Below are 10,468 nucleotides of genomic sequence, written 5' to 3' on the forward strand. Positions count from 1 at the left end.
TGGGCCTCAAGTTATTCATCTATATGATGGGGCTAATAACATTGCTCTCACAAAACTCTGAGAGGATTAAACTAGTTAATAGATTCAAAGCTTGGTCCTGCATATAGTAAATGTACAATAAATGTTAGCCTTGTTCCTTTTAAATAAGCACAAGTAAGCTTGCTCCACTTTGATAATACCTATATTTTAATTGGCATAATAAGGACGCTCCAAATTCATAAAACAGATATTACCCTTCCTAGTAATTCAAAGTAGTACATCCTTACACATTACTTTGGACAATGTATAGAATTATTCTTATTTTACAAATTAGAAAATTAGAGTAAAAACAGCTCCTTACATTTAGCTAATAGAAGAATTGTAACCAAAACCCCAGTTTTCTTACTACCATTCCAGGAAGCTTGCCATTTGGACCACATCTAAGCACTGCAGAGCTGTGGCAGTGTCCCTTATCCTTTAACCCTTTCGTCATCTTTAAATGATGACTTGACATCATTTAAACCATAGTCACTTTAATCTCCAAAATGTGGGGCATGGAGAGGAGGGCAAGGATCCTTAATATCTATGTAACCATCAGATATCCACCAAAACTTTATTTTTTAGTGAAGGAAACAGAAAATTATCATTAGAATATCACAGTAAAAATTGCTGCAGCAAGATCCCTTGATGGGTGCTAAAATTACTGATTGAAAGGTAAACCATAAACAATATTTGCATATTCTTGAAGTATCTCTCCCAAATATTTGATAATTGCCAAGGGAAAATAGTAATTTTATTTTATTTTTTAAAGTTTTTTGTAGAAACAGGATCTTGCCATATTTCCTGGGCTGATCTTGAACTCCTGGGCTCAAGTGATCTTCTCACCTTGGCCTCCCAAAGTGCTGGGATTCCAGGCACTTTAGTGTCACCACACCTGGCACTTCTGGTGAGCCACTGCACCTGTCTGGAAAATAGTGATTTTATAGTGGAGGATTCTGGTAGATACCACCTTAGCCAAGTGATCAAGGTTAACCACCTATAATACACATCGACATCACATACCCACGATTTGATGCACTGAGAAGGGCAGATCGCCTCCAGTCTATGGTAGCCTTCCCTAGAAGGCTTAATTCCAATTTAATCATGAGAAAACATCAAACAAACCTAAATTGAGTGACATTTTACCAAACTACTGAACAGTAATTACTGACTCTTCAAAAGTGACAGGATTATATAAAACAGAAAGATAAGAACTATTACAGATTGGAGGAGACTAAGGAAATGTGACAATTACATGAACTGGATCCTGGAATGTAAAAATGACATTACAGGAAAAACTAGTGAAATCTGAGTAAAGTTTATAGTTTATAGTATTGTGCCAGGTTTTGAAAATTCTTTTATCGTTATGTGGATGTTAACATAAGGATAAGCTGAAAGCAAGTTATTCAGGGAATATCTTTGTGACTCTAAAGTCTAAAGTCTAAAATTATCTCAAAACAAAAATTCAAAAGAAAGAAAAGAGGAAGAAGGAAGGAAAAATCATGAAAAATATCCATGACATCTTTTCCCTGGGCACATGACTACTCTATGTTTCCCACAGTCAGGTTTTGCCATGTGGCTGAGTTTTAATCAACAGACTATGAGCAGAAATGCTGTGTGTCATTTCCAGGCTCAGACTTTCAAAAAAAAAAAGGTAATTCCTCCACTGTTTCCCCTCACACTTTCAGCAGGTGGGTGTAATGATGCCCTGGTGGGAAGGGCAGATCCATTAGATGGAAGGAGCCTGGGTCCCCAGGTCACTGTAAAGAAAACCCACCAGACCAGGGAAAAACACCCATCTCAAACTCTTGCATATACAAGCAATAAAGTTCTGTTGTATTCTACCATTATACATTTGGTAGGTCTATTTTTTACCACAAACTAAAATGAAAACATATTTATAACTTTTTGAGCTCATTTCTCACTAGGGTATGCTACAAGTTTTATTATTTGAAATGTTTATCTCCATCACAAGGGCTAGACATAACTAATAATAAATTTGGCAAGTACAAAGAGCTGCTGATTGCAGTATCTGTCAAAGGGAGAAACTGAATATATAACTCTTCATTATATGACTTGAGTTTATTTTCCTGGAATATATCCAATCACAAAAGAATATTGTTTTCCTCAGAAAAACTGAGCCAAGTAGATTCTTCTTTATATCATACTGGTAAAGGAGAAAAAGCAATACTACTAAGTTCCAGTAAGAAATTTTCCCCATCTCTATGTTAATCTACCTTCATAATCATTCGGGTGGAAAAGGCTGATAAGACAATGTTGGGCAATTCTTTCTAATTACTCACTTTGAAATGTCTACTATTAACAGGACTGATCAATATTCTCATTATGCAAATGTTTCTTGTCTATTGTTCAACTTTCATATGACCACTGGATTATCAGAGATGTATGAGAATGTACTATATAACAGACACTGTGAAGAGTTAGTAAATTTAGAAGACACAGACCCTTGCCTCAAAGATTTTACAATGTATGATTCATTCCAGCTAACAAATATACAAGGAAAATTAAACAGGAAAAAAATGTGTTTTATGGTAACCTGAGAACAAGATGGGAAAATCACCTTCCTGGTCCTATTGATAAAACTTAAATAAGTACTTTAAATATTTTATCACCTCAAAATCAATGCCATACATTTAAATTCCTTTGTGGGAGAGGCTCAATACAAATCCCCGCTGCTCCCACCCCCACCATTACCCATTCCAGAAACACCCTTGTTCTCAGGAGAACCTTAACCCTGCAGGCATTCGGTGGGTATTGGCTTCTAATACAGGCATCAGAGAATGCTGGGATGGACCCCTAACCTTGTGAAGTTAAAAAAAATGAAAATGTTGTATTCATTCAGCTCTACTCTACATAGCAATATGACTTTAGTCTAGTTCCTTAACTGTGCTAGGTCAGTTTCCTCATCTGTATACAATTATGACTGGATTAAATGACTGTCTAGCTCTGCCACTTGAGTTGTTGATATAATTATTTTGAGAAATAACATCAAACTGCTAGCTTCCCAGCACTCTCATTTTTTAAGATTCCATTGGACATAATAATAAATATATTCAGGCCTGGCACCGTGGCTCATGCCTGTAATCCCAGGACTTTGGGAGGCCGAGGTGGTCAGATCACTTGAGCACAGAAGTTCAAGACCAGCCTGAGCAACATGGCAAAACCCCGTCTCCACTTAAAGTACAAAAATTAGCCAGGCGTGGTGGCGCATGCCTGTAATTCCAGCTACTCGGGAGGCCGAGGCATGAAAATCACTTGAACCTGGGAGGAGGAGGCTGCAGTGAGCCAAGATTGTGCCACTGCCCTCCAACCTAGGTGAAGGAGTGAGACTGTCTCAAATAAAAAAGATATTCAACATTCGAGCAATTCGTTTCCCCAAATAAGTACTCCATATATAATTTATAATGCCAATCTAATGGCATAATAGAAGAAAACTCAAACTTCAGGATGGCTACTGAGTGATCATATGGACAAGACCAGATGAGTCCAGCTCCAAAAAACTTCTGTTATAGCTCATGTGCATTCACTCAACAAATATTGACTGAGGACTCACTATGTCCAGGACACTGCTCTAGATGCTTCAGTTTTACTGGTAGACAAAACAGACAAAAATTCCCTGCCCTTATGCTGCTTACATTCTAGTAGGAGAGTCAGAATTAATTAATTAATAAAAAATTAATTAATTAAAAAGTGAAAGTACTATGAGAAAAAAATTAAACAGGGGAAGACCGGAGGGTGGAATATAAGAAGGAGTCATTTTAATAAGATGATCATATAAGCCTTGTCTGGAGTTTAGCATAGAGTTCTATGCTAGTCTCAGTTTTATTGGTGATACACTATGTGCCCTTAGGCAAAGAATATAAAGTCCTGTGCCTTATTCACTCTTCAGATAAATGGATAAAGTCATAAACCCCACTCCTTGCCAACAACCCACTTCAGGAGTAAGAACTCTTGTTTCCTTGGAAGACTGTGTCTACATCTAGGATAGGAATAAAAAAAATCAATAGAATCCAGAACATTCTGTTGTTGACAGAGAGCAATGATGCTTTCAAGAATGTCAACACAATAGAGGCTTTCAAGAACTCACACAAAGCCAGACTGTGACAATCTGAGCTTCAAATATGTAATAGTTATACTGTGGTTAATTGGAATATATTAAACCTATGAAAGATCCTGTGTTCATAGTGATACTCTAAGGTTAAAAGGTAATATAGGGTATTGAGAAAGGTACTCATAATATAAAAGGATAAAGTAATAGAATATATGCTATATTTTATTTTATTTACGTATTTATTTATCTTATTTTATTTTTATTTATTTATTTATTTATTTTGAGATGGGCTCTTGCTCTGTCGCCCAGGTTGGAGTGCAGTGGCGCAATCTCAGCTCACTGCAACCTCCGCCTCCCAGATTGAAGCAATTCTCCTGCCTCAGCCTCCCAAGTAGCTGGGATTACAGGCTCAGGTCACCATGTCCGGCTAATTTTTGTATTTTTAGTAGAGACGGGATTCACCATGTTGGACAGGCTGGTCTCAAACTCCTGACCTCAGGTGATCCACCTGCCTCGGCCTCCCCAAGTACTGGGATTACAGATGTGAGCCACTGCGCCTGGCCTATATGCTACATTTTAATAAGTAAAAGAGTATTACTATAAGAACTTTGTTTCTTCTATTAATAATATACATCTTTATAAATTATGAATATATACTTTTTCTGTTTAGGCACAACAGTAAACATAGAGGAGGGAACCACTTCAGAAGGTTATGATAAAAATCCAAAGAGAGATAGGAGACAGTATTTTAGAAAAATTTTAACTCACCATAAAATGGAAAGGATTAGCAGTTGTCTCTTCTTCTCCCATTCGGGGGAAATAAATATATATTTAGATTTCTCACACTCCTGGCAATGCTTCCACATCACTCTTCCTTCAAATCTTCACCTGCCATATTTGCTATGGACCCACTGCAGAGAGATGGGATAAGATCTATCCATTAATGAACTCCTTCTAGTTAAAACTTAGAGATTTTAGGTAATTCTTCTAACAGATGATCAATCCACTGGAAGCCCGGTTACTTTCCATACTTTATTGACACTTCACTGGGCTTCACAAACCTGGAACAGTCTCTTCCTCTGACATCATCTCCTGAACTTGCATACCACAGATGAATTTTTAAACATACAATGGAAAAACCTGAGTTTTAAGAATGGAAAAACCAAAGAAACACCAAGTATGGTCCTAAGAATGAAGCAACCAATTAAAGGGCACCCTTTGTCAAAGCCATCACAGCACTAACAGATCGTTGACATGCATCAAGGGTTTGTTCTATAGAGACAGCGTGCTGAGGAGCTGAGAATGCCAAAAAAACATAAACCGCGATCTCTACCCTCAAAAAGTAAGCTGCAATTTTCCTTTTCATAGAAGCTACCCTCCAGAAAAAATAAACACACTGCAGAGAAACCTCTGTATCATTCCAGTGCCCAGTGGTCATACCAATGACCCAAGTATACAATGTGAGATCATGGGTAATGACTGCAGGATCCCTGAGGCAATCATACAAGTTTAGAGGAACTCATTTTGAATAATGTTCTGTGTGTATTTGCTGACAAACACTGACATTATGGCTACCACTCGTGGTGGCACAGATTCTCACTTCTTTTGCGTTCCTAGTATGAATGAACACTGTCTGTAAACATGGACTTCTTTTGTAAATTCACAAAGCTTTGGAAGCAAAAGAAATTATTTCTTAAAAAATAACAAACCTTCAATGGTTACAATTTCATTTCTGGGTGGGCCACTTAATGTCTCCAAATACAGCAATTTCCTTCTGAGCATGGTTCACTGTTTTTACCACCAACGAGCTAAATGCCATTTCCTTTCCTTGCACTCATCTATCAAAACTCTCTAATATCCTCAGAACTAGGTTAAGTGCTCCTGTAATACATTCTCAACACACCCTGAATGTTTCATTCAAAGTGTTCCTTTCAGTTAATAATTGTAGAATTATTAGCTACATGAATGCCTCCACTGCCAGATTATAGATTGCATATAGCAGAAATACCATCATTAAAGCTTAGCATAAAGCCTGGCACTTAGTAAGCTTAAATGAATAAATAATTGACTCTTATGTGATACTTATAATTCAGTACAACCACATTTCTTACCCTAAACCACTAACAAGTGACCAATGCATCCAGCCTTCGACATTCTCGCCTTCTCTTTCCCTTCTAAGAGTGCTGTTAGCATAGGAGAAAATTTAAGTGGTCAATGAAACCATATACAGTATGGTTTTAAAACACAGAGAAATGGTATAGCAGTACGAGATGCTAAATAAGAAATATCAATGTGAATTCATGTTATTTTTCAGCTCTATTACTACCAAAAACAGTCCAACAACAGCTGCAGAAGCTGTACTTTTGCCCTATGTTCACTCTCATATGTTTTGGTAGTATCCAGACTATGGTACCTTATACTATTCTTTACTATGAGGAGCAAGAACTCTTGCTTCCTTGGAAGGAGGTTGTGTCTATACCTAAGGCAGGAAAAATCAGCAGAGTCTGGAATATTCTGTTGTTGCCAGACAGCAATGATGCTTTCAAGAATGTCAACACAATAGGAGGCTTTCAAGGGTTCACACAAAGCCAGACTGTGACAATCTGAGCTTCAAATATGTAATAGTTATATTGTGGTTAATTGGAATATATTAAACCTGTGAAAGGTTCTATGTTCATAGTGATACTCTAAGCATAAAGGGTAATAGAGGGTGTTGATAAAGGTAGTTGTAATATAAAAGGATAAAGTAATAGAATATATGCTATATTTTAATGAGTAGAAGGGTATTAATATGTAATACCCTTTGTTTCTTCTATTAATGATATATTTCTTTAAAAATTATAAATATATTTTCTTCGTGTAGGCACAACAGTAAACATAGGGAAGGGGACAGTGAGTGAACTGAGTGATACTGGGAAAAGCAGATATAGTACCCAAGATAGGGAGGACTGAGATCACCAATGACCACATACAGTTACTGGGAAGAAAGGGTGTTCAACATTTTATCAGCACCTGTGGTCGTGCGCAATTACCAAGTAAAAGAAAGATTTGACTGTGTATCAAAACTGATGGATTTGCTAAATTTCTAAATAGAGAGGATAATTACAGAGCCAATCCCCATCTCCTAGGAGAAAATAATCTTCTGGATGATCTTACCCATTATACTAAAATTCTTTAAAGAATGAATATGTTTTCATAATGCCAACATACCCAGGCATTAAAATATAGTAACAGGACAATGGTTCAGGTACTGCTGGCTATGGGAAATCTAAAGACTAAATTGTTTTTGTGATAAACACCATTTAAAAGTTAAAATCAGTATGAACAAGAAGTACTTAAGAGTCTTATGATACAATACATAAAACTTCACTATTAAAAGAAAAGGAACTCCATCTAATGTTCCTATAAGCAGGTCCAATATCTCAACTAATAATTAACTTGATATTCAGTTCCTATAACATCACATGAAATTACAAAATCCCTGGAGAAAAAAAATTAAAATAATAAAACCCTAGGAAGCTATCAAAGTAAGTATAACACTTGGAAAATATAAAATCTAATACACGAGTATGAATTAAAATCATGGTGCTGATGTTTTAGGTTTAAGCATAACTTTAGAAATAGTTTTGAAATGATTGTGTTTGTGTATAGTTTATCCCCTGTTAAAAGAATCAGATATACTAGTTTGAGTATAATCTAAATTGCTTCAGGGAATTAATCAACTTGCAATTGTTGTTTAAATGCTTGGAAAGGTTGGATTTTTAAATTTTATGTATTTAATAATTCATCATCAAACCACATAGTGGTTGGTGTTGCTTTCCATGTTCAAAGATCTCTGGGACAAAAGACCTATCAATAAGAATTTAAAATATATAGAAAACTTCAGGCCTTAGGCTGCAATTGAGTCCCCACAAGAATATAAGTATTCATATACATTTCTGCCATGACTTAAAAGGTTACTTCAAACCTATATTCTAAGAACATTCTGCCAGAGCAGAGGTTTAGGCTTTGTTGTCCAAGAACTAAAATCAAAGATACTATGTAGGTACTTACATGCCAAGAGAGAACATTAATTTCAAAACAACTTTATAGATAAAATTTAAAATATAATAATAATGGAGTATAATTTTTTGTAATAAAAGTCTACTAATGAGAAAAATTGAACTCTTCTTTCTCTTCTTTAGGAGATAACATTTTGCTTAATTGGGGTTCAAAGTTAGTGCTCCTTGTCATAAATGTTCATCCGTTAATGATGAACAGTTGCAATTTCATCTTTGAAAATGTTTTTGTACACAGATAGGTACTGCCCAATACTAATGTCAGTCTATAAACATATTATTTTAGTTGGACATATTCATGATTAGAAAGCATTTATGAATTCTATTAGATTCTTCTCTTGATATTTGCTTTTCGGCATGTCATTACATTAATAACCTCTGATTGAAGGTAAGGTGAAAGTTCCTCAATTGCACAATTAAATGAATGCTTAAATATGGAAAGTCCCTTTGCATTTGAATTGAGGTCCAAAAGTGCTGCTGAAACTATAATTTGATCTTGGAAATTACATCCACTGCAAGTCTGTGTAGGAGTGGAGATTTCACTTCTTGTTTTACCATTTGGAAACATGAGAACTGATGACATTACTTGTGATTCAAATGTTAACTGTCATCAAAACAACTTTACCACAGTATAATATTTGCATGTATGTGATGTTTTACCTTGTAATTTTAAGTTGAATTCATTAAGAAACATTATGACGTCTACCTCAAGTGTTAATTTCAAAGCCATATAGTGTTCCTTAAGAGTTGAAGCTAATTTTTCTCGTTCTGAAAAATTTTAATTTTCCCCTAAACACAAAAGTATCACACAAAACTTGACAACTACTAAGTTATCAAACTGCTGTGTAGTAGGGCAAGAGAGAAGATTAAACTCCTATTTCTGACCCCCCAAAAATACAGAACTGATGATGGTTAAATCTACAAGAGTAAATGAAGTTCACTGTTGATACTATTGGTTCAGTAACATATGGTAGATCTAAATATTTTCTCCAAAGAATGCTAATGAATAATGCCATGAATAGGACTTCAACATCCTACATTTTGATATGATTTGTAAATTTGTCCAACTAAACTTTTTTTCTGCTTCACACATATTTTTACCACAATGAATTGTGATAAATCTTAGCAAATTCCATTTCAAGTTTCCTGGTTAGTTTTTCTCAACTTATTTGAATATACTCCCCCTGAACTTGCAACTTGCAGACTATTCATAGAGACTAATTCTTTAGACACTTCAAACTTGGGATTGACTCCTTAAATAAAAAACAACTAAGCAGTATCAGTAACATCACTGACTCATCAAGAAACAAACAAAACCATTAAAATGAATTTTTCTCTGCTTTTTATTTGACTATTGATGTTCCTTTCAATGTCTTCAACTCTTTGAACAACTATTCTCCCCAACCGGCTAATAGTCTTAAACACGAGTATTTTCTCTGTACACATTCCTTCAGTTGCTGCAGTCAAACTCAGTTTAAATAACCTAGCACTGATAAACAGATTTCCTTACTTGACCCACAAATGAGCCACTCAAAACTTAGTGGCCTCATTTCAATTTTTTATTTTTGTAAAGAAATTCAACAGTGATTCTATTAAATGTTCTAGTTTATCTCAAGGTTGCTTTCCCGTGAGTTGGAAATACCATGACAGACCGGGCCAGGTGTGGTGGCTCACGCCTGTAATCCCAGCACTTTGGGAGGCCGAGGCGGGCAGATCACGAGGTCAGGAGATCGAGACCATCTTGGTTAACACAGTGAAATCCCGTCTCTACTAAAATTACAAAAACTTAGCCGGGCATAGTGGCAGGCGCCTGTAGTCCCAGCTACTCAGGAGGCTGCAGCAGGAGAATGGCATGAACTCAGGAGGCAGAACTTGCAGTGAGCCAAGACTGTACCACTGCACTCCAGCCTGGGCAATAGAGCGAGACTCCATCTCAAAAAAAAAAAAAAAAAAAAAAATACTGTGATGGATCTTCAGCCTAGTAATGTTAATGTATATTTGTATTCTTTTAGTACAGCTGCAGTGTCAGTGCATAACAAACACAATGATTTGCCATCTAATTTAATAACAAAATAATCTACATGCCACCATGCCTAAAAATATGACATTTGAAGTTCACTTTTCCCATCTTGTTTTGACATGATGGGTATGCACTGGCAATAACAAATAAATAAAATGTTATTGTGGCAGGCCAATTCTCTCCAACAATCACACAGACAGGTCTGCACAGCACTTCAGTTACACAGACAGATTCCCACCGCACTGCCTTAACATTGAGCAAATAGTTAAATCTAGGGAAACCGGTGCCCAGACATCAAAG

The 10,468-nt window shown here is 36.0% G+C and overlaps 1 pseudogene; it reads right to left on the reverse strand.

The window, feature by feature from the left end:
* Positions 1–6,487, reverse strand: part of LOC139360009 (uncharacterized) — a 38,550-nt pseudogene extending 32,063 nt beyond the window's left edge.
* Between the last annotated feature and the right edge of the window lie 3,981 nt (positions 6,488–10,468).

Source organism: Macaca nemestrina, chromosome 19 (genome assembly GCF_043159975.1).
Source record: "Macaca nemestrina isolate mMacNem1 chromosome 19, mMacNem.hap1, whole genome shotgun sequence".
In the NCBI taxonomy this organism is placed as follows: Eukaryota; Metazoa; Chordata; class Mammalia; order Primates; family Cercopithecidae; genus Macaca; species Macaca nemestrina.